We start from the raw sequence: 21,244 nt of genomic DNA, 5'->3' as shown, positions 1-21,244 counted from the left end.
CCTCCTGGGGCCATCAGGAATCTCAGCTCTGGCACCTGCAGCACCTCTTCACCCTCCTTCTGCTTTCAACTTGGTGTTCACATGGCTGCTGCCCACTTCTTTCCCCCTCATCCTCTGCCTATGCAGTATTTTTTGCCCCATCTCAAATCCTCTTTCTCAGAGGTGCCCCTGTTTGGCAGCTGGACTGAGCCATGCCCTGTGGTGTGTTAGCTGTATCCAGCACAGGGCAGCCCCGGCCTCTCCCTGCAGAGGCTCCTGCAGACCCCGCTGCCAGCACCTGGACAGCTACACCCAGTGCACTGACTCACAGGAATCGTTGCTAAAGATGACTGAGAAGGGGGTTGGGTGTATTACATGCTTGCAATTGCCTGTCAAGAAGAAAAAACCTTTGCTCCCCAATGACCCCCACAGTGGCTGCACCACTTACTCTATGCTGGCTGATTTCCTTTGCCTGCCCACCCGACTGGGTCACTTAACCCTCAGTTGCTTCCTTCCTTATTAAATCAAATTCTGGATTAATTAATTACTTAAAGGTGGGGTTTTAAACTTTATTTTCTTGAAATTAGTTCTAGTCTTTAAATTAGTAGGAAGTAGCACCAACATCTCCTAACCTATCTAATTAGAAAAGGATAATGTTTCATTTACTTTAAGTCAACAAAAGCACTGGGCACAGCTGAAAAACAATTTGAGCCATACTGAGCAGCATAGGTGGAAAGGACTTGTTTCTTGATAGATTATTCAACCTTAAGAACAAAGCTTGCCCCAGCACCACTGGAGAGCTTCATCACTAACACTCATCTATACAAGCCCTGTGGGCTCAAACACGGGTAGAGCAATTAACTCTATTTTTTTTAGCCTCTATTTCTCTTTAATGTGTTTTTTACCAATTTCATTCCTCTTCCTTCTTTGTCCCATGGATTTTTGGGTTGCATCCTAAACACACATCAGGAGGTACATTTGGGAATGAGATTCTGTACTTAGGGGATCGGCAGTAACTCTTCCTACACCTTCTATGCGGAAAGAAGAGATCTCAGCCTGTTTGTCCTTTTGCTGTCGTCTGGAACAGAAACTTTGAGGAAGCAAACAGTTTTGAACAACTTTGTCTGCAGCAGTGCTACATAGAAAAATGAGCATGTCCTCCTGCCCTGCTGGGCTGAAGCAACTCTAGGACTCAGTAGCTTGGTTTAGAAAATATCGTGCATCCCATTTCTGGAGAGGACAGAAGCCTGCTCATCCTTCTTTAACCAGCAGGAATCACAAATGCTGAATTTTAAATGCAAAATTTCACTGATATCTCTTGTAGCATTGCTCCTCCAAGGTAGATTGCACAAGGCACATACAGGAAATAAAGCACATGCAGAAGAATCAGTGATCCTCCACAAGGCTTTCTGCAAAAGCTTCTGCAATTCAGTCTTTTTATCAGCAATCTCATTCAGTTACGGAAGTTCACCTTTGCTCATGACATCTGCCTCAGTATTCAGGTTCAGTTGCTTTCTGGTCTAAATGACATTTTAAATGCCAAGCTGGCCAAGTGTCGCAGCAGATGGTGTCTTCAACCAGGTGCAACCAAAGCACTGACAGAAATATTCCCCTTTCACTAAATGTAAGTTTTAAAAGAAACAAGTTTCTGATATGGGAACAGGCTTATTAAGAAGACAGGTATCTCTTCCAGAAGGAGCAGAGTGCTGAAGCCCACTTTTATTTTAAAATTGTGTCTGTACCAGTAGCTTTCCACATCCCCAGGGTCCAGATCAGCCCTTTGCTGTAGCTGCCTGCAGGCTTTTGCTGTGCTCCCAGCACGCTCAGCTCAGCCCTGTACATTGGCACGACACCCTTTCCTCCATGGGCACTGCATTCTGCCTCACTGCTGCCCATGCTGCTGCACCTCTCTGCCCTCTCAGCTGAAACTGCCCAGGACACATTGGAGTGGAGAACAATGGTGAAAGGAGCTTCAGGAGGCCATCTCATAACCATTCTAGCTACAGCAGGAGGAGAAATCTTTGACAGGCAGGGATATCCTAGAGCATTTAAGGAAGCTGAAAGAGGAGGGCAGGAGGCCTTGTCATTTCCTGCCCAACCTGTGCTGTACTACTGACTCCTGCACACTGGGTCCACCTGGCTCCTTGAGGGCACTATGAGAACATTCAGATATTCACCAACTCACATTTCCGTGTCATCTAACCTCAGGCTTCAGTTTTTTGGGATGTCTCCTGCTGAAGTTGGTATTGGGAAGCAGTCTTGATTGGCAGTTACAGGGGCAATTATTTTGGATAGAGCTGGAAGTCATCAGCCCAGAAAGCTAAAGTATGTATTTTCCACAGCTGTGATGCATTCAGAGTGAAACCTTTGATTTACTAATTCTGTTGGGCCTATTATTCTGATGGCAGCTGGGGGAGAGAGAGGGAACAGATCCTTGCTTTGCTAAAAGCTGCAAATCTAAAGGCTCTGCTTTCACATGGTGCTTACAAGGAGTGTACAAAAGTGGGTCCTTCAAAATGTGGGCAAAAGTGGCAGCCTTTAAATGGCACTCCAGGTTCCTCATGCAAATCCCACAGTAAGTGCTGGATTGCACTAAGTGGAAGCCTATCTCAGTGGAAGATACCAGAGCAACCCATGTCGGTGGGGAAGGGCCCAGCAGGTATTTTGTCCTGGAGACCTGCTGGGCTTTGAACACCACCCTCTGGTCCCCAAGCAGAGCAAGGCCCTCGTGGTAGAGCTGATGGTGACTTACCTCCAGCATGGAGCCAGGAAGGGGAGTGCTTTGCTGTGTGCACCATACCCAGCTGCCAGCAGGATCATGCTCAGTCTGCAGAAGAAATCAGAGCCGCCAGAGTCTTCCCTTTGCTGAAGGGCCAAAACCAGGTCTGGCTATTTCCTTATGTTTTCGAATCACTTGAACCCATGCAATGGCACTTCCCATTCTGATGAATTTTGCAGATGCTCTTAGCTTTGTTCACAGGCAACAAATATAAAGGGCAGAATTGAACCAGGATCTTGAGAAAAAAAGCACCGCTTTCAAAATACATGTATTTAATAATCACCTATGAGAGGGTTTGTTTTTTTGAAAAAGCACTTGAAGACTTAGATATATACAATTCAAATTCATTTTACTTAGAGATTCTAATTAATTATTTCTTTGGTATTAAATATCAACAGAGTAAAAAAAAATTAGAACATGAATATATGTATACCAAGCAAGAGCTGTATACACGAATGTGTGTGGGTACATAGGTGGGAAAAAAACAAACCCCATTTAGCATTGACTATATTTAGGTGAAATTTGTATTACAAAGTTTCCAACAAACAATGCTAAACTTTCTTCAAATCAAATTATAAAGATGTGTAATGCAAGTTAAAAACTGATAGTCACATCAAAATTTCTTGTTAATTAAAATCATGAATCACTTAATTTAAATTGGTTTATTCTGCACTATAAACCAGATAAGGCAGAAGAGGTTGATTTGATGTTGCAAGCAAGAATTTTTGTGTGCATGAGTGAAAATAAAAGAAACTGGCTAATTTTTGCCTGGGAATTTAGAGCAGGAGCAATGATCACTGGACAGCTTCACAAATTGCTTCTAAAATTGAAATTGTTTTGGAATTTGTTCCCATTAAAAAGGATATGCAGAAAACTGAAATTTTAGGAGCCTTATTTGTTATGTAAATTACCCCAAAACTACATTATTATCTTAGTGTAATTTAATCTCTGTAACAACAACAGAGTTACAAAATCTATTTAAATAATCTGTAGTGTTGTTAGCATCAATTAAACAAATCTCAGCTCAAAAAACTTTTGTTTTACATTGGTTTATACTGCTAGAATTCATATATATTTCCTTCTCATTGCCTATGATGTAATTCCTTTCCCATTCCTCTAATGGACTACTCAATTTTTCCCTGTGATATTTAAATATTAGCTTTAGGGCAAGTGGTTGTAGGACTGTTTTATATCCTTCATAGCCCAAGGATTTTTAGTTAATGGAATAACAATCTATCAAAACACAGCCTGAATGTAACAGATGAAGTCTCACGTGGTCGAGCATTCAGACACAGGCCTATTAATAGTTTGTGTTTTGAGGGTAACCATCCATAAAAATCCAGTGAGGCAAAACCAAATTCAGCAATACGTATGTGGCGCTTTCCTTGTGTCTGGCAGTGGCCAGAGAAATCAAGAAAACTGTAGCATGTTTTCATTTGAGGTAGCTGTGTTAAAAAAAGAAGAGAACTTATTTACCCTGGCTGTTGGGGAATTCATGGATCTGCTTTACTTTCCAAAGAAAAAAGCGAAGTGCATGAGCCTCAGATATACCTCAGTAGCCTGCAACACAGCAGCAAGATCACTGTCGGCACAAGAAGGCCATTTTTGTTATTTAGCACATCTTAACTTGACTTTGAACATCTTCAGTCTGACCTTCACATCTCTCTGGGACCCAGCCTAAAAGTGGCTTGGTCCACTCAGCAGAAAGCCACCCTGAAGACAGAGACCTCTCTGCCTTGGGCAGAAGAGATCACTCTGAATCTTAAACTGAGCCTCGTCACCATGAGTCTAAATCAGGTGCCAACTCCTGGCAGCGCTCTTGGCCTTCTGGGTATAGCAAAGCTTAATTTCTGGATGTCTGTGCCCCAGAGGGCCCATTAATAATGTGAATCTAAAGCAGAAGAGCTGGTCTGAAAATAGAAACAGAGGCTAACAAGGGATTTGCACTACCTTTCTTCTGTTTCACGGACAGGGCAAGATGCCGGTGATAGTAAGTGCTCTGCCCGGTACCTGGAAGTTGTGGTGGCTATCTACCACCAAAATCTACCTGGTTTTCCTTTAACTCCTGCTATTTAGTTTGCATTCCCCAACAGTGGAATCTGGTTTCATTTTTATAAATAAGATTTTTCATTTTGGGTCTCTCTGTCTTGAAATGTTGTTGCTGTAAGTACTGACAGCAAAAGTTAATTTGTGTTTTATCAACTTCAAATTCTTTCTAACAGACTTCAAATGGTAGACTTCAATTTCTGATTTTTTTCTGATGGATTTTTTTCTTCAAAAAAATTCCATACACATCTGTTAGTCTTTGAGTTTTTAAAGCTTGAATTAGCCATTGAAGTTTAGGATTTGAAAAGCAGCAACAGAAGCCAATGTTTCCAGGATCACTTCAAACTGTGCAGCAAATAGCAACATGTCTTTTGACATATTTTAAAGTACTGAACTTGAGAGGGCAAAAATTAATTCAGCACCCAACTATTACTTACTGTAACCAATTATCAGAGCTGAAGGAAGAATTAAATTGAGCATGGATATTTTTTTTTGCACTCGTCAAAGTGTGTTGCAAAACTTCCAGTCAGTCATAGATAGGTGGGTGGGTGGGTACCTGGCAGCTCTGGGCTGGGGACGCGGCGCTGCCTGTGGCAGTGGTGTGCCTGCACTGGGAAGGGGCTGCTCAGGACACAGCGGCACTGGCCCCTGCTCAGCATCAAGGCTGTCTGCTCTGCTCTTCTTCAGTACTCTGTGGTTGTTTACATCTGTAACAAAATACAGAGGCACAGAGATTAATCCCAAATCTAACATCCAGCTTTGCCCAGTGACTGGGGAATTGTATTACCCATTGGAGCTGGATCTGTGTGCACTGTCCCTGCTGTGGCTCACACAGCAACCACTCCCCCACAAAGCACATAGAGTTGGGAAGTGGATACCTGGCTCTGTTTACCCTTCACCCCCAAAAAATCTGTCCTCCTGGCAAGGTGTCAGCCCCTCTCTTGAATCCAAACAATCGTTAGAGCATCTATCAACTCTGTGCTAGTAACAGCCTTCCTCCCCAGAGCTGGAAGGCTTCTCCAAAGCACAGTCCTCTCTGCGGCTTGCCACTCACCACTGCAGCTTTCAAAAGAAAGGACAGCGAGTAACTGCTGTGTAACCCACCCCCATAACAGCCACCTTAGTACTACAGGGGGCTGGCTGTAGCCCTGCCACCTACTCACCCGTGCTATGACTGCAGGCTTGCTTCTGGCAGCTGAAGAAAAGCACAAACTGGTTTTCAAAAAGCGAACATCAAAAACAGTGAACATGTCCATCATGATGAAGCACTGACTGAATGCTCCAAACCCAGCCTGTGAGGGCAGTGATGTATCTGCAGAAGAAAAGCAGTGGGCAGCAATTATCTGTGCTGTAACACTTGTCTAACTGCATCTAGTAAACTTTGTTTCTTCTAAAGCCTAAGTGGGTTCTTATATGTAGCTCCTATTTATCAGGATTGTTATTGTTGGTACTCAGCAACAGGGAAATGCAAGCCATGATTGACCATCTATTTGTCTAACTCCACACTGGGCAAAATGAGCACCCTCATGTCACAACCTATGATTCCACAGTATAATTACCTTCATGCTCTGCAATTAACAAAATAGCATCTTGTTACAGAAAGATATTAAGGAAACAAACCACTTCTATCACCCACCGTAAACTGCCTAGAATCAAGTGTTTAAAAGCTGCTGTAGAATAGCAGCTGTGTGTTATAATTCATACAGGGCTTTCAGAGGTGGCATCAGCAGGCATCTAGATCATTTCTGAGCAGCTTGCCAGTGTTAACAAGGAGCTGTGAGTGAACTTGTAGGACTGTCTTGTCTGCCTTTCTGTCCTTTCCCTCTGCTTCAGTTAAAATAACATTAAAATAAAAATTATCAATTAAAATAAACTCTTCTAAGAAAGACAGTAACCTCCTAAATAGGGTTAGTAAACAAGTTTGTTTATACCGGCATGTTATACAGGGAATATTTGTGTTTATCACATGAGTTTGCTTAAGCTTGTAATTGTCTTTTGGTAGCTATTTAGCTTTTATATATCTTAGGTCTGCAGGGGACCTATTCTCACCTCCAGCATTGTCTGAAATTCCCACTTCTCTTATTTTAATCCCCCAAAGCCATGCCACAGTAGGTCAAGAAAGCCCAAGCCCGTGGGTTGCACAAATGTTTTGTCTCTGCATTTTAGTGAATCCTCTAAGAGCACTGAAAAGCTTTTCACTTGCTGTGCTGGATTGTTCAATAGTTGCTGGGAAGCCCCATGGTGTTGAGAGCACTGTAGCAATAGCTGGTGAGATCCAGGAGCAAACTTTTCCATGCAGCTTGGCTTCTTCACAGCAGGACATACTGCTTTTACAGCGATGATGGTAGCAGGCAGTGGGAGGCCAGTAGTGTAAACAGATTTTGTACTTGAGGGCAAAGCAGGAGGAAGCTCTCTACAGGTAATAGTTTTGCTTCTCTTGAACAGTCGATGAGCTTGTGTTATTACTCAGAGGTGCATCTGCACATCTTTCCTGCTTCCCTTCAATTTCCTGCATGCTATCGGTCCCCTTCCATCCTGTGTTGCCTCATTCCAGGGGCTGCCACTGCAGCTCTGCCTCCTATCCATCTTCCCTCAGCCACAGCCAAGTGGTTTTGTGCCACCCCTGACTTCCTGCATCAGGCTTTGCTCTCCTTTCTCACACCAGGAGCTTTCTCTCCCCTTTCATCTAATCCTGCAAGGCTGCCCTTCTGGGTGTTAATGCTATGCTCATCACCAGTGGAGCTGAGTGCTTAACGCAAATGCATCAATACAATGGCCAATATAATTAAAGATCATTTTCTTCCCCCAGACATCCTAACAGGAAGGTTCCATGATTACTTACCAGTATGAAGGAGCAAGAGATGTAAGATTTACATTTTGTCCTCCTAGCACATCATTCTTGGCCATTTTTCTCTCAGCTATGTGTGACTCTTTTGTTAGGAAAAGAGACTGGAAATGTCTCCCCTTGTTCTTCTAGTCTGACAGATGTCTATGAATTGAGCAGAGTAGACCCAAGAGCTTGATTTGGGTTTTTTTTAATGTTGTTGTTTGACAATTTAATCCCTCCTCTTAGAAATTGCTAACTTGCATTTATTTTATTCAAAGTCTAGTGAAATGTCTCAGATTTGGTTCAAGCCTATCTCTCAAAAAGCAGCCTGTCTGATTCTGTGGAACAGGATCTCCTTGTTCATGTGGTTACTAAGCAGGCATCTTTACAAAGCTGGGCCTAATTTCTAATTGAATTTGGCTGGCTCCAGCTTTCAGCCACTGGATCCTGTTGTTGTCTTTTCTCTGCAAGCTGTGAGAAGTGATGACTGCCCAGTATTTTCTGCCTGGGAAAGCATTTACACACTGTAAGCAAGTCGCTTCTCACTTTTCTTGTTGACAAGCTAAACAGATGGAACCCTCCATCTCTCCATGAAAAGCACTTTGCCCTTGTCATTTTTTTGTGGTTCTCTATCCTCTCTAATTTTTCATCAGTCTTTTCAGAATGAGGTCTGCCTACCATACCAATCTTGTATACAAAGTGTAAAATCCATCCTTCTCCTGCTTATTTTATTCCCCTCAAGCCTCCAGCAAGTAGTCAAGGACATACTAGACATTTTTGTTTGTTTGCTGCAGGATTGCACAGGAAGCTCAGATTGCTCTGAAAGCAGTGGGTGAACAGGTCCATCCAAGAAGCTTGGCTGTGGTCTGGCACCTGGCAGCAGCCCTGGGCTCCTCTAGTTGTAGTGCTGAGTACTGCTCACCCTGTGCTCCAGACCTACCCTGTACCTTGACATTCCCATTGCACCCATGTCCTGCTGGTTGCAGCACCAGCTCCGCTCTCAGACACCTCCCTCTAGTTAAGAGCTCCTGAATTATGTGTTAGCAAACACTGAGAGGGAGGACAACATGGAACATATACTTGAAATACAGGGGGAAGAGCTAAGTAAAAATAATTCATGGGAACTGTTTCTAAGCCACTTAGCAAGGGCTTTTCTGACACGGTGTATAGCTAACTTTTCATTAGGTTTTACACAGTACAAAATTAACCCCCTTGCAATCACCTAGGTGTGTTACATCTCCACAGGCACCTGTACAAACCTGTAATCTGAAATGAAGAAATAATATTTCTTTGGCAAGTCTCAGAAAAATCACCACAATTGACATTCTGTGCCTATTGTTCATTCTTGGAGTACTGTCACTCTCTGTTGTCTCTACCAGCATGTTTTTTCTACACTCCCTGCCACTGCTAGGGGATATTTATCATGGTCAAGTCACTCGAACGCTTTATATACTAGCACAGCATAAGTATTCCATTCTCCTGGTATTCCCCCATTGCCTTCAAAATCAAGGTCAGTGAAAAAGAATCCTCAGCCAACTATTCTATTACTCCTGAGGTTCATGGGCATCTAAACATGCCAGGTTATCCTACATGTTCATCCATGTTCATCCTACACATCTTCCTCGGTTCCTGACAACCAAAGAACAAATTCCCTCTAATTTATACAAATTATAGGAATCCTATTTTTTTTCCAAATAAAAAGTAAAAATATTAAGCTGTTCCGTATTATTAGCACTTTCACCACCCAGTTCTGAACCAGCCGCTCGCCCAAGATGTTTGGCTCTCTGTGTACTTCTGTACTGACCTTAGCCTCACAGCTGGCATGCAAACCTCCTGAGCAGGAGCTGCCTGACCTTTAAGAGGCAATGGTGAGAAGGATAAGTGCTTGCACACCTCATTTTGCTACTCAGGGGAACCTGTGGACTGGGAAATCTATTCTCGTCAGGGTGCAATAAGGCTGGTGGCCTCTATGGGAAAGAACAGGCCATGGAGCAGCAATTGTTCACCACCCCTCTCTGACAACTGTTAATCATTTCAGCTCATGATAACCTGCTCACAAGCTAATACAGGCCTTAAAATGATTGATGACTCATATGCAAGTGCTTTTTATTCAGGGGACTGTTAAGGAAAGATGGAAAATCCTACTCTGCTCTTAGTCTCTTGCTGTTGTCAGTTTTCTCCATTTCTACAGACTCAAGAGCAATGCTGGGACTGCATTCCCTGGTCATCAGTGATGCTGTGTGTCACACTGATCACCGTCAGTTTAAAATCATACAGAAAAATGGGAAATCAGAATTAAAATAAAACAAACAGGTATCTCATTAATTCTTGCTTTCTGTCACTTTTCCTGTGATGTTAGGTTAGCTTGTCAGTTGGCATGGGGCGTGAGCCAGTGGGGCTGCAGGCAGCGAGCCCTGGCAGCAGGGAGGAATTCAGGGTGTGCAGAGGAAACAGGGCATGTGATCAGTTCATGGGAGGAAAAAGCCAGAGCTATTTTGGTGGGTGCATACGGCCACGTGGGTTTCCCTTGTTACAGTTCTTGTGCAACAGTGTTTGTATTTACCTACATTTAACAACTGACCTTTTAAAAATAATAAACCAAACCATGAGGCAGAAGGTCGCTTCATCATTATGAGTTCTTCCTGCTGCCCAAGATCCCACCTATTTTTTCTAAACACAGAGTAATGGCCTTCCAGGGCTTGACTGAATGCCACTGCAATAGGCACATGGCCTTTGTCTGCCCTTCTGCCAGACTACAAGAGCTGAATCAGTTTAATACATGCTGTCACAGAGTATTTATATTTTGCATTTGTTCAAAACAAGAAGTCATAGTTGTGTAGAGTAACTGCTAAAAACAAAAATAAAAAATCCTATATTAAGACACATTATATATTGAACTTAAGCTTCCACCATTCGATTTACAATTGAGCAGCCAAAATATATAACAACAACCTCTGTGATGGGCATTGATTTCCATATGATGGGTTTTATGGGGCAGTAAACGTTACAGTACTCGGGTGATTCAGTGCAGCCATCCCTGGCGTTCCATTTTGCTCTGCACAGCCCATATACTGCTCACTCCATAGCATGTTAACAGATAGGAAAATGCCAGCTAAATAAAAGTTGTCTTTTCAGTGTCTCACTTTTGAGTGTTCTAGTGCTTGCAGTCTTCGATCTGGTCACAGTTTACATTGTTGAGCTTTAAATGGAGATTATCTTGACAAAGACCTTTTTAAGTCTGAGACATTCCATTTTTGTGTTGAAATACCAGATGTCACCTTCAGATTTCATATATTCTTTCATTCTAATCGATGGCAGACAAACTTTGATCTGACACTAGGCGCCGAAGTTACATTTTCTCCATGCTAAAGATCATTTTGAAAAACTGTCAGTAAATGCCTGACAGCTTTATTTCTACTTGGTAATTAAAGGGCCTGTCTTGTTTTCCAAATGGCTTTGGAAAAAGTTACACCTTTTTTGCCAAATTTATGCCTTATACTCTTACTACTCCTGGTGTTTAAAATAGTCTTTGATCTGTAAGAAGGGAACCAGCTCCAGTAACTGGGTGGGGGAGGAGTGGAGGGGATATTCCTCTACTTATTTTAAGTAAATTTACTTCATTTCTCATGAAAGGAGCCTGCCTGTAGGCAAGGTAGATGTAGACAACTTTCCAGCAGTTGAGCTAGGCAGTAAGCTTCTTATGTGTGAATACCCACCAGAAGGTACAAACTGGGAAAGGCAGAGCAATATTTCTCCATTTGTTCTGAATTGCCATGTTCCCAAGTCCTTGCTGCCATCAAAAGTAGCTCATTATTACGATTTTGAAGTGACCTGTGGTGCTTTCAATGCCCTGTGTTATGTTATATTTACAGTTTGGTGTGGATTTACTGTGGGGCTGTTGAGAGCTATGCCCTGTATGATAAGTTGTAATGAGAGAGGATCTCCTCCTCAAAATACCCTTCACGTGCAGAAGATACTGCTAGTGGATTGGGAAGGAATACAGTGAATTACACTTCTAAATTGCATTTCTTCTACAGAGGCAGTGGAAAGCAATGCTAAGACAGAAAGTAATTTCAGAACAGTCTAGCCCTCTATGGAGTAAGTGCAAGAAAACATTTCAACACACAGTAAATATTAAGCACTTTAAGAAAGTGATTAAGGATGTTATTTAATGCTTTCCTGAGTCAGGACTAATATCTGGTCATTTAAATAAAACAAAAAAATCTGTAAGCTCAGCCAGAATGCAAAAGTAAAGGCAAACCCCAGTTTGATAAAAGATGGACAGCCCAGGCAGCCTTCCAGAGGGCAGGTGTTCTCAAATGTCACTGCAGTTAAGAGATGGAAAATATTTCCTCGTTGCACCAGCTCTGTATCTGAGTTAGCTAACTCTGGGAAAGGCTGGGCTTATTTTTGCAGCAGCTGGGGGGAGAATAACTGTATCTATGGAGCTGGTAAACTCAATGCAAATATATTTTTGTATCTTTTAGAGAATCTACAGACTTCAACCAGAATGGCAGTTACTGAAATTGTTACAAATGCAGCTCAGTGTGCTGAGTTCAGTGAAGTTACATACAGCTAATCTTGTAAGTAGCAGGGCAGCTACCTGCCCTCATTCCATGAAAATGTTGGAGGGGAGCATAAGGTCTGGTTGAGCTTGTTTCTTTAGCCACAGGATAATGTATTTCCATTAACTCGGCTCTGCTCCACCTGACTGGGATATTTTATTCCTTTCAATAGGTTTTTGCTCCTGAAGCTTACTCATGTGCTTCAAAATACATGCTTATCTGATTCTCCTGGTCTGTATTTGCTTTACTAATAAGTGCTGGATACTGGTACTAATGCCAGCACTGAAGTAAGTTTGATCTCATGAGTACTGGATGATGTTGAAATAGTGATACTGGATGAATACATGTTTGCTACTCTTGTCTTTTCTGAGAAAAATTATCTTTCTAGTATCAACTTTCTTATGCCCCAGCTGTGTTCTTTTACTAAGGTCTATCTATCTAGTTCTATCTATTGTTTAAAATATATCAAAATAACAACATCATAGCCAATTAATAAGCTACAATCTTTTCATATTTGTTTTTCCTACTAATAGTCTTGAAGTACAGGTTTTATTTGCAATGTGCAGCTTGTTTAAAAAAGCAAAACTCTGTTCAGATAAGAACACCCCCATGTAAAATTTCCAGCTCCCCTGCAACAGTCTATGGGGGTAGAAAAGGCAGTTTCATAATCTTTGCTGGCCTGAAGCACTTGATTCCTGACTACTAGGCAATTTGTTAACTCTTCTAATTCAAATACACAAAAGGGTGAGTAAGCAATAAACCATTTCAAATCAACCCATCTGGCAGTAGGTAAAATAGCTATAATGAACAGCATGTTTACAGAGCACATTTCCTACTCAGTCTAGTCATTTGCAGGATTCAGGCCACGGATGTCACAGGTTGTCTAAGAAGCATTAGATGCGAGGAGATGGCTGGATGTGAAAGGGGACTTCAAGGATAATTTATGATGATGGATGTTTGCTGTTTATGCACACTTCATTAGCTAAGTCAGTCCGGCTGGTGCTCCTGGGACTTCTCTGCTTTCCCTGCTGCTGCTGGCCGTTTGCTCTGAGTTCATAGGTGAGTGAACACAAACATATGTTTTCGGATGTATGATTTGTTTAATGATGATGCTGTGGTTTAACCCCAGCCAACAACTGAGCCCTGCTCAGCTGCTCGCTCACTCACTCACCCCTAGTGAGATCAGGGAGAGAATCAGAAGGTAACCGCTTGAAAAACTTATGAGTTGACATAAAGACAGTTTAATAGGGAAAGCAAAAACCATGCACACGAGAAAAGCAAAAAAAGAATTGATTCACTGCTTCCCGTGGGCTGAGAGATGTTCAGCCTTACAGGAGAGCAGGGCTCTGTCACATAACAGTGACTTGGAGATGAACGCCATCACTCTGAATGTCCCCTGCTTCTTCCTTCTTTCCCCAGATTGATATAGTGAGCATGGTGCCAAGAAAATCCCTGTGTTCAGCTGGGGTCAGCTGCCCCAGCTGTGTTCCCTCCCAACTCCTTGTGCTGTGTGATCATTGATCAACAATAGCTAAAACATCCCTGTGTTATCAACACTTTTTGCAACCCTATTAAAAAAAACCAAAACCAAACAAAATAACTCTATCCCAGCCAAAACCAGCAGAAATGATTGAGGAATGCATGAGGAATCTCTTATGGAGCTGTTAGAATTTGCCATGTTCTTCAATAAAGAGGCTAGAAAGGATATATTGTAGTATTTCCCTCTTCTGTAGGCACAGCAAACACACAATCTATTCAGTTTCTGTTTTAAATAGGGAAATTTTATTTTGACTTGAGATACTCTGGGATCTAACAAGATCCTGAATTCACTCCCAACATGAGAAGCTTTGTATTTGTCTCAGCCATCAGCATAACGTCTTGGTATTATGAATCTGGATTGCCTTCAATGGGAACACAAGTCTTTCTAAATAATAGCAAGATTTGGCTTTGTGTATGTAAAATTATTAGGCAAATCAATAGTAGCAGCAAAAGCAACTGAGTAGCTGTCTAAAAAGCGAAAACATGAAGTGCTTTTCAATGATCCTGAACACAACTGCTAAAATCACACCAAGCTAACAGTTACACCACAATTGTGGTAGCACACTGGTTAGCAAGGATGAGCCAATTCTTTTGCTTTGTGAACAATGAATAACACCAAATTTTTACAGTTACAACCAAATTCCTTGGGTAAATACAGGTGGAAGGGTTCATACAGGCAGGAACAATATCATGTACCTCCCAGATTTTTAATGACAAAGGACACTAAATAAGTATGTATTTTGTACCTCTTTTTTTTCTGCATGACAACTTCCAGGAAATAGTGACAAGGGCAGTTCTGGACAGAGGATTTATTAAGGTTGCTTCATGCAGGTGAAAAGTGCGATAGCAAGAGAACTGAAAATGTTACACTAAGATGCAAGATTGCAAATTATAGAACAAGCGCCCTTGATAAATTCAGATTGCTGGTCCACCACTTGCCATTATCATCAAGGCACCTGTGCAGGTCTGCTCAGACAGAACTGAGGCTGCATGTCTACCACATGGGTATCTCAGCAGAAAAACTGCTTTAAACATGTGTTCCCACTTCCTTCCAAACCAGCCTCACATGTTTTTTCCTTCACTTATGCTGCAGGTATTACAAATTCAGCATAACAACTGAACTGACAAAACACTCCAAGGATAGGCACAATGGTAAAAATGTGTTGTTATACTGCTAATGGAAGTACTTATATTGGAAATAGTTGTCCTTGAAACCAGTATTCACTAGCCCAGTGTAATTGTCTTATACTAAATAGTTTCCTTACTATACCTTTATTTTTTGATAAATTTTTTATGGTTAAACATTTTTTTTTTTTGGTAATAGCTGCAATAGCAAGTTCTCATACTCTGAATTGGAGTAAGCTAACTGAGCTAATGAAACCATGATGGGTAGAAAAGGCCTCCTTCCATGCTTAGAGACCTTCTTCCATACTTATGTTGAAACATCTCCGTTCTCCTTTCTAAGGTGCTGTGATTCACGTGCTGCAGTCCTGGGCATCTCCTCGCATCAAAGGAAATGCAAGCGAAGTAGGAGCCCTGTTAGGTTCACTGCACACTCCAGTGTTTAAAGCCCTCCTCAAGTCACATTTCTCAACATCCTTTTACTCAAACTCTGTTTCCAAAACTCATCCACTTCTCTGGCTGTCTACACTGAATGAAGAAAGCCATGCATGAAGAAAGCCATGCCTCTCCTGTGTTGCCCATCCTAGGATTTGCACAGTGACAGAAGATCTTAATATGCCTGCAGCATGGATTGAACCTAGAACCTGCCCTCTCATTCAGATTTAGCACCACATCTACCAACGTCCCAACTCACATGAGAAACACTGAGGTGCAGACCATCGTAATTGTATTGCTTTAAGTCTTGCTATGGAAACATGTTCAGCTGATTTTCAAAAAGTTTAGTTAAATAATGCTTATACTAGACCTGAATGTAAGCTGATCTGAAATTCAGTCATTTATGTCACTACAATTTTCTATATACCTGTAAGAACCACAAAGCACAGATCATTTTCCTACATTTAATATGAATAAAGTAACTGGGTTGATGCCCACATTTTATTTTGTATTTGTGCATATAGTGTTATTTCACTTCTATTATGGGCCTTATGAGCAGACAGCTACTTCCTTTCTCCTGTGAGCTGTCTCATAACTTTAAATTGACAACTCCTGGAGGAGAGAGACAGCATGTGACGTGTACAGAATCCAAGATTGATAAGGGTATGCTTTTATTCATTTTTATAACTAAGAAGGTGTGAAGATTGACAGTTCAATCACTCCTTAATAAAGACTGACTTTATTCCCATTCATGAAACAGCTAGTCAGATTTTAAAACATTTTAAAACCAATATTATTATTGTTGTTGTTGTTTGATTTAGTACTTTCCCCTCATATGAAAGTGTAGAAAAATCGCTGTCAACAAACAGAATTTGAATTAGTCTGAAAACTACCCCAAAATTACCAATGTTTCAGTTGTTGGTTGGTTTGGTTTTTTTTTTTAATATCTTTTCTGTTTACAGACTGACAAAAGACAGGACTTAAATAAATGCTCAGTGTAGTTAAACATGTTGCTAAACCTCAGCAGAGCCACAGGATTAATACACCATTCCAGACAAGAGAAGATCAAACTAGGTTATGTTACTTTTAATCTGCCATGGATGGAGGTCTCTGGCTCACCTTGACTGAATTAAAACATTAATGACAGAGATTAATGATAGAGCCCACCGTGAAGGACTTAATACAGCAGACTCAAGCCTTGTCCCATTGGTCACTGAGGGAAGTCAATGCTGACTGTGGCTTTTGCAGGCTACCAGTCTGTAGCTTATGTGAGAGCAGCCTGGACACTCCTGTGGTGGGATGGGCAGGACCAGCTGATGGAAAAGAAAATCACCACACAAACCCAGCTTCAACATGCATGCAGGGTAAAGGAGGCAATCACACAATCATGTAAAGTCTTTTCCTCTGTTAGAACTACTGCTGTTTCAATTCCTTTGAAGACCTCTTCAAGCTTTCCCTCCCAAAGCAAGGTTTAGTTAGATTTGAGCAGTTTCACACCCATTCCTTGCCTTGATTGCACTGTCAAATGGGATTGACTTGTCTTATTGTCTGTTCATGTTCTACAATAAGATGTCAATCTCCCAGAACTAAGAATTAGCTCATAGGGTTTTTTGGCAGCGAGTCACATTTTCTGTGGTTTGGCTGTGAAAATCATTATTCTCATTCTTGTGTTGACTGATTAGGTGAAGGGCAGATAAAGACAATCTCATTATTTAAAAAAACCCCACCCCTTGCTTCAGCTGATTGGGTGGAGAGAAGGTTTTGTTCCCATAGTAACATTTTGCATCCAAACCTGCAGAAATGAGGCTAGCTCCAGGCATTTCGAACATGCTGCTTTTAAAGAGCAAGTTGTACTCTACAATGTGTTTTCATTTTTGCATCTTACAGAATTATTCGGTAAACACCAGAGGGGAAAAAAAAAAAAAAAGAAAAATCTTTGCATCCACATATGTGAAACTGGAGCCTGGTGATATCAGGTGTGCTCCAGAGCACCCCTTGAACTGCTCTCATAGAATGCTCTGTACTATCACTTGTCTGGACACTAGAACTTTAAGTAAAAACCAGTCAGCCCAAAGCTCAGATGTCACTTTTGTAAAAGTTCTTTTACTTTCACTGGAGCCAACACCACTGAGCATGATGTTTGGAGGGAAGTGGATAGTAGGCTGAGGAAGAGTAAAACCCATGCAGGAGGTTGTACCTCAGAGAGGTGGGGCAGTACTAGGGGATGGGCTGTTGGATTCTTGCAGATGTGACAGATGGGATGAAAGCAGGAAAAAAAAGTCTTTCCCAATACAAGGAGCTACTGAAGGAAGACACCGTTGGACAAAGATTGGAGGATAAAAGCAGTTGATGTTCTGGGTTTTTTCACCCTGTAAAGGTTGATCATACAGTAGCAGGGGTGATTTTTGTGGGAATTGGACTTCAATGACAGTGGGACAAGACAGGGAATGGATTTTGCTTCGGGACTTTTGGTTCATTTGTGAAAAACTGGAAAATAAGGACAGTGCAGAAGAAATTTATAATAGTCTTTAGGGAAGATGTTACAAACTGCCCCTACCTCTTTGGCTGCTATGCAGCTGTGTTTTTCCAGACAGACTCTCTAAATCAGCACAAGTCTTGTTCAGGCAGAACTGAAAGATTCCATTTATTTATCCAGGATTTCACTTTGGCAGATACACAGCTCAGTGGGACAGTGCATGTCAGAAGCACAGTGGTTTGGTCCAGGAAAAAATGATTAATTCTTCCAGGAGGACAAAACTGCCAACAAAATGCACACATAGAGGTATTGTTAGAGTATTTTAAGAATGATATATTAATATACAGTGATTCTTTAATGGGAAATTGCGTCACCTTTTCTTTGTGTTTGCCTTTGGGCACTGATAAGCAAAGTAATGGCATTAAGCATAACAAAAAGTGGGTGTTATTGGCAAACTCCTTAGTGGGAACAAGTTGAGAGCACTTTAGCGTAGCACCATTCAGCTGGTAACGTAAAACTGTAAAATTACCCAAATATGAGAAGGCAGCAAATTGTTAACTGCAGCTTTTTGGAGGGAAGGAAATACAGGCAGACTAATTTGAGAAGTTTTGTGGAAGGAAGGCACCAAAAAATATGAATGAAAGTCAGAGGAAATAAGAAGCAGGTGGTCATGCTGAATGCTGGTTGCTCTCCAGTTATCCAGACTTCATCTGAGCTGCCCAGCATGGGGTGGAATTCCCACCTATCATATTCCAATTAAGTGGCATTATTGCATGTGGCTAAAGCTCTTTGAAGATGAGCAAATGAACATGGCTTTGTCAAAACAAGCTTGAAAATAATTGTACAATTCTTGTCAGTCGTAATTTTTATTAGAGGGTTTTTGGAGGAGGAAGTGTGTTTTTGTACAGGGTCTGTTCCTGAAGAGAGTGGATCAATTCCACCAAATCATGCATTGCTTTGTGTCCAGACTTCTGAAGCTGTCTGCTATTGAACAAGCATGATAAGTGGGCTAAAACTGTAGGGGAAAAGGGGCACACGGAGTGATGTAAGAGTGAGTGTACTGAGGAGGAACATAGAGAAAGTTACAGCAGCAGACGGGCAGGAGAACGTGGGTGCCAAGGGCTATGTACAGTCATAACAACTGATGAAAATCACCAGAAACCACCACAAAAACAAAAACACAGTGATGGGATGAAAGAGTGGAAACACAAGCAGTCCTGAGGCCCTGAAATGATGTTATCTCAGACAAGTCAAGTCAGCAAAATTAATTATTTGCTGCTATTTAGCAGATGGCCTGGAGTTGTATCAAAAATCCCTACCCACCACATTTCTCGATAGGTCTGGTTTCCAAACTTTTCATCTACCTTAAAATGCTTATGTTTTCAAAATAAAGTGATGTACTTAAACTTTCACAGCTCCAGAAAAAAAAAAATGCAGAGGTCAACAGTGCAAGACAGAGGCAGAGCTGTTACCAGAATGTAATTTAAAAACATGCACTGAGGTGAGTTATATAATACAGCTTTGGACAACAGGATCCATCTCCAGGGCAAATGGCTCAGCCCTGAATTGAGAACACAAAAGCTCTGTCTTTGAGATGGGAACCAGACTTCCAACACCTGTTGTTAGATATCCCAAGGAGGTTGCTCTCTGAAAAATCTCTTTCGGTTGCTGACCTTGGATAGTTTCTGGCTCATCAGGAGATGACACCTGTTCCAAAGTATTGGACCCTAATGGATAAAAAGCCAGGGTACCAAGCACTGAAGTTTGGAGTACTCTAAGAACCCCGTATCTGTAATTTTAGCATTGTAACACTTGAATCTCAGGATTCCAACTCTTTTTAAATCATACTCTGAGATTTTATTCAGAAAATAAATTATTCCAGAGCACATATATTTTCATGACTGTAACTACAGAGAAAACAGAGCAGATCCCCCTATGTCTATGGTCTAGGATTATTGCTGATATTCTTTGTTATTATCCCATTTCACTTATTGATGAACTAGTAGTTGTATCAAGCTTACACAATCAAACCTCATGCAAGCAGGACATGCACTTCAGTGAGAAATGACTGGGAGAAAGGAAAGCTGTTCGAGAGTCTGTCACAACCAGGGTGACAGCAGGTACATGAAGAGGGATGCGTCTCAAACCATTTTACACTGGGTAGTAGCCAAGAAAAGTTAATGACTGTAATAGGCTGTATTCTTGGAAACACGACTGGTTTCTGTGCATAGTCATCTACAGTGACTCTGAAAACATCCTATCATATCTGTAATATGGATATTTTGACAAAATGCAGGGTTCTTAATTTTCAGGAGACAAAAGGGAAGAGGCAACCTGAGCAAGTGAATAGGAGCACTACTGAAGTCTGTACAATCAGACCCAAGAGAGCAGATGCATCTAACAACCAGCATCAGGAGGCACAAATTAACGTGCTAGAAGGAGTACAGCAGATCTGAGTCCAATAGCTGTCACCGACCATAACCAAAGTAACAAATCGCTGGTCATGCACATTCCACTCAAGTGACAACCCCACCATTTTAGCACCTTAATGCAACATTGTGCTGAGTGACACCATACACCACAAGATCAAAAGCAGTATCACAAACTTGATGGCTGAAATTTGATGGCTGAAAATTAATGTGGTTTCCTGCTCTCAATGATACAAGGTCACGAACTCAATATTAACCTGCCAGTGAATATTCTGTTGTTTCAGCTAAACTGCTCCTGTCAAACTAAGTTCAAGTGTAAATGTGATGACAGTTTGCTCTAACTTGTCTGCTTTTTATTTGTTTACTATCTTGCTAGAAATTAATTTCTGTGGGTCACTATATGCGCACAGGACTGCAGTTTCACGAAAAGTTACTTGAAGAATGTACGAGGACATTCTTAAAGTGTCAGCTTGAACAGCTCTCCATCCACAGAGAACGCTTGAAATAATGGGTTGCCCTAAGACAAGCCAACATTTTTCAGAATCTGAAATACGTGGTCCTGTCCTCCTGAGACACACCACAATCTGCTGCTCCGGGTTTGGCTGCTCGGCTGTGTGTGCAGATGAAACATGCCACGATTCACCTCCACACCCCCGACAGCGGGAGCCCTGGATTCTTGCATTCAACATTATTACAGAAAGTGTGTTATAATTAACAATAAATACCTTTCGAGATCGGATTCTATTTTAACTTGAGAACAGCTTGTCGCTCTGATGGTGTACTACGGCTTTCAGGAAAAGTAAATTGCTGCTGGAATGGGTGTAATTTGCTTCGGGTGTGACTTGTTTCCTTACGAGAAGCTGGAGCACCGTGGGGTTCGAGCACCAAAAGCAGCGTGGTCCAAGTAGCTTCCCACGCCGAACCTGGCTGGGGCGGTGCAGCCATCCAGCACCTCGGACCATCCAGCCCGGCGTCTCCTCGCTCCCCAGAGGGAGCAGCCCCAGCCCTGCCCTGCTCTGACCGGGACCGGCCAACGCGGCGGGGCTG

General features: G+C 41.8%; 1 long non-coding RNA gene across 2 annotated transcripts; it reads right to left on the bottom strand.

Moving 5' to 3' along the window:
- Positions 1–348: 348 nt before the first annotated feature.
- Positions 349–21,238, bottom strand: LOC121663529. 2 transcript variants are annotated; one of them, XR_006015664.1, is made up of 4 exons: positions 20,923–21,238; positions 17,850–18,049; positions 5,968–6,116; positions 349–5,511 (listed from the first exon to the last, which is right to left on the bottom strand). It is a non-coding gene; the product is annotated as an uncharacterized LOC121663529 (long non-coding RNA). The 2 variants fall into 2 exon arrangements; XR_006015663.1 differs by lacking the exons at positions 349–5,511; positions 5,968–6,116 and having other exon boundaries at positions 16,214–18,049.
- Between the last annotated feature and the right edge of the window lie 6 nt (positions 21,239–21,244).

The sequence above is a fragment of the Corvus kubaryi genome, unplaced genomic scaffold, assembly GCF_017639235.1.
Source record: "Corvus kubaryi isolate FWS band 111438036 unplaced genomic scaffold, C.kubaryi_AGA036_p1.0 129, whole genome shotgun sequence".
Taxonomy (NCBI): Eukaryota; Metazoa; Chordata; class Aves; order Passeriformes; family Corvidae; genus Corvus; species Corvus kubaryi.
The sequence above is the reverse complement of the archived record's forward strand: the minus strand, read 5'-3'. Positions and strand labels throughout refer to the sequence as shown.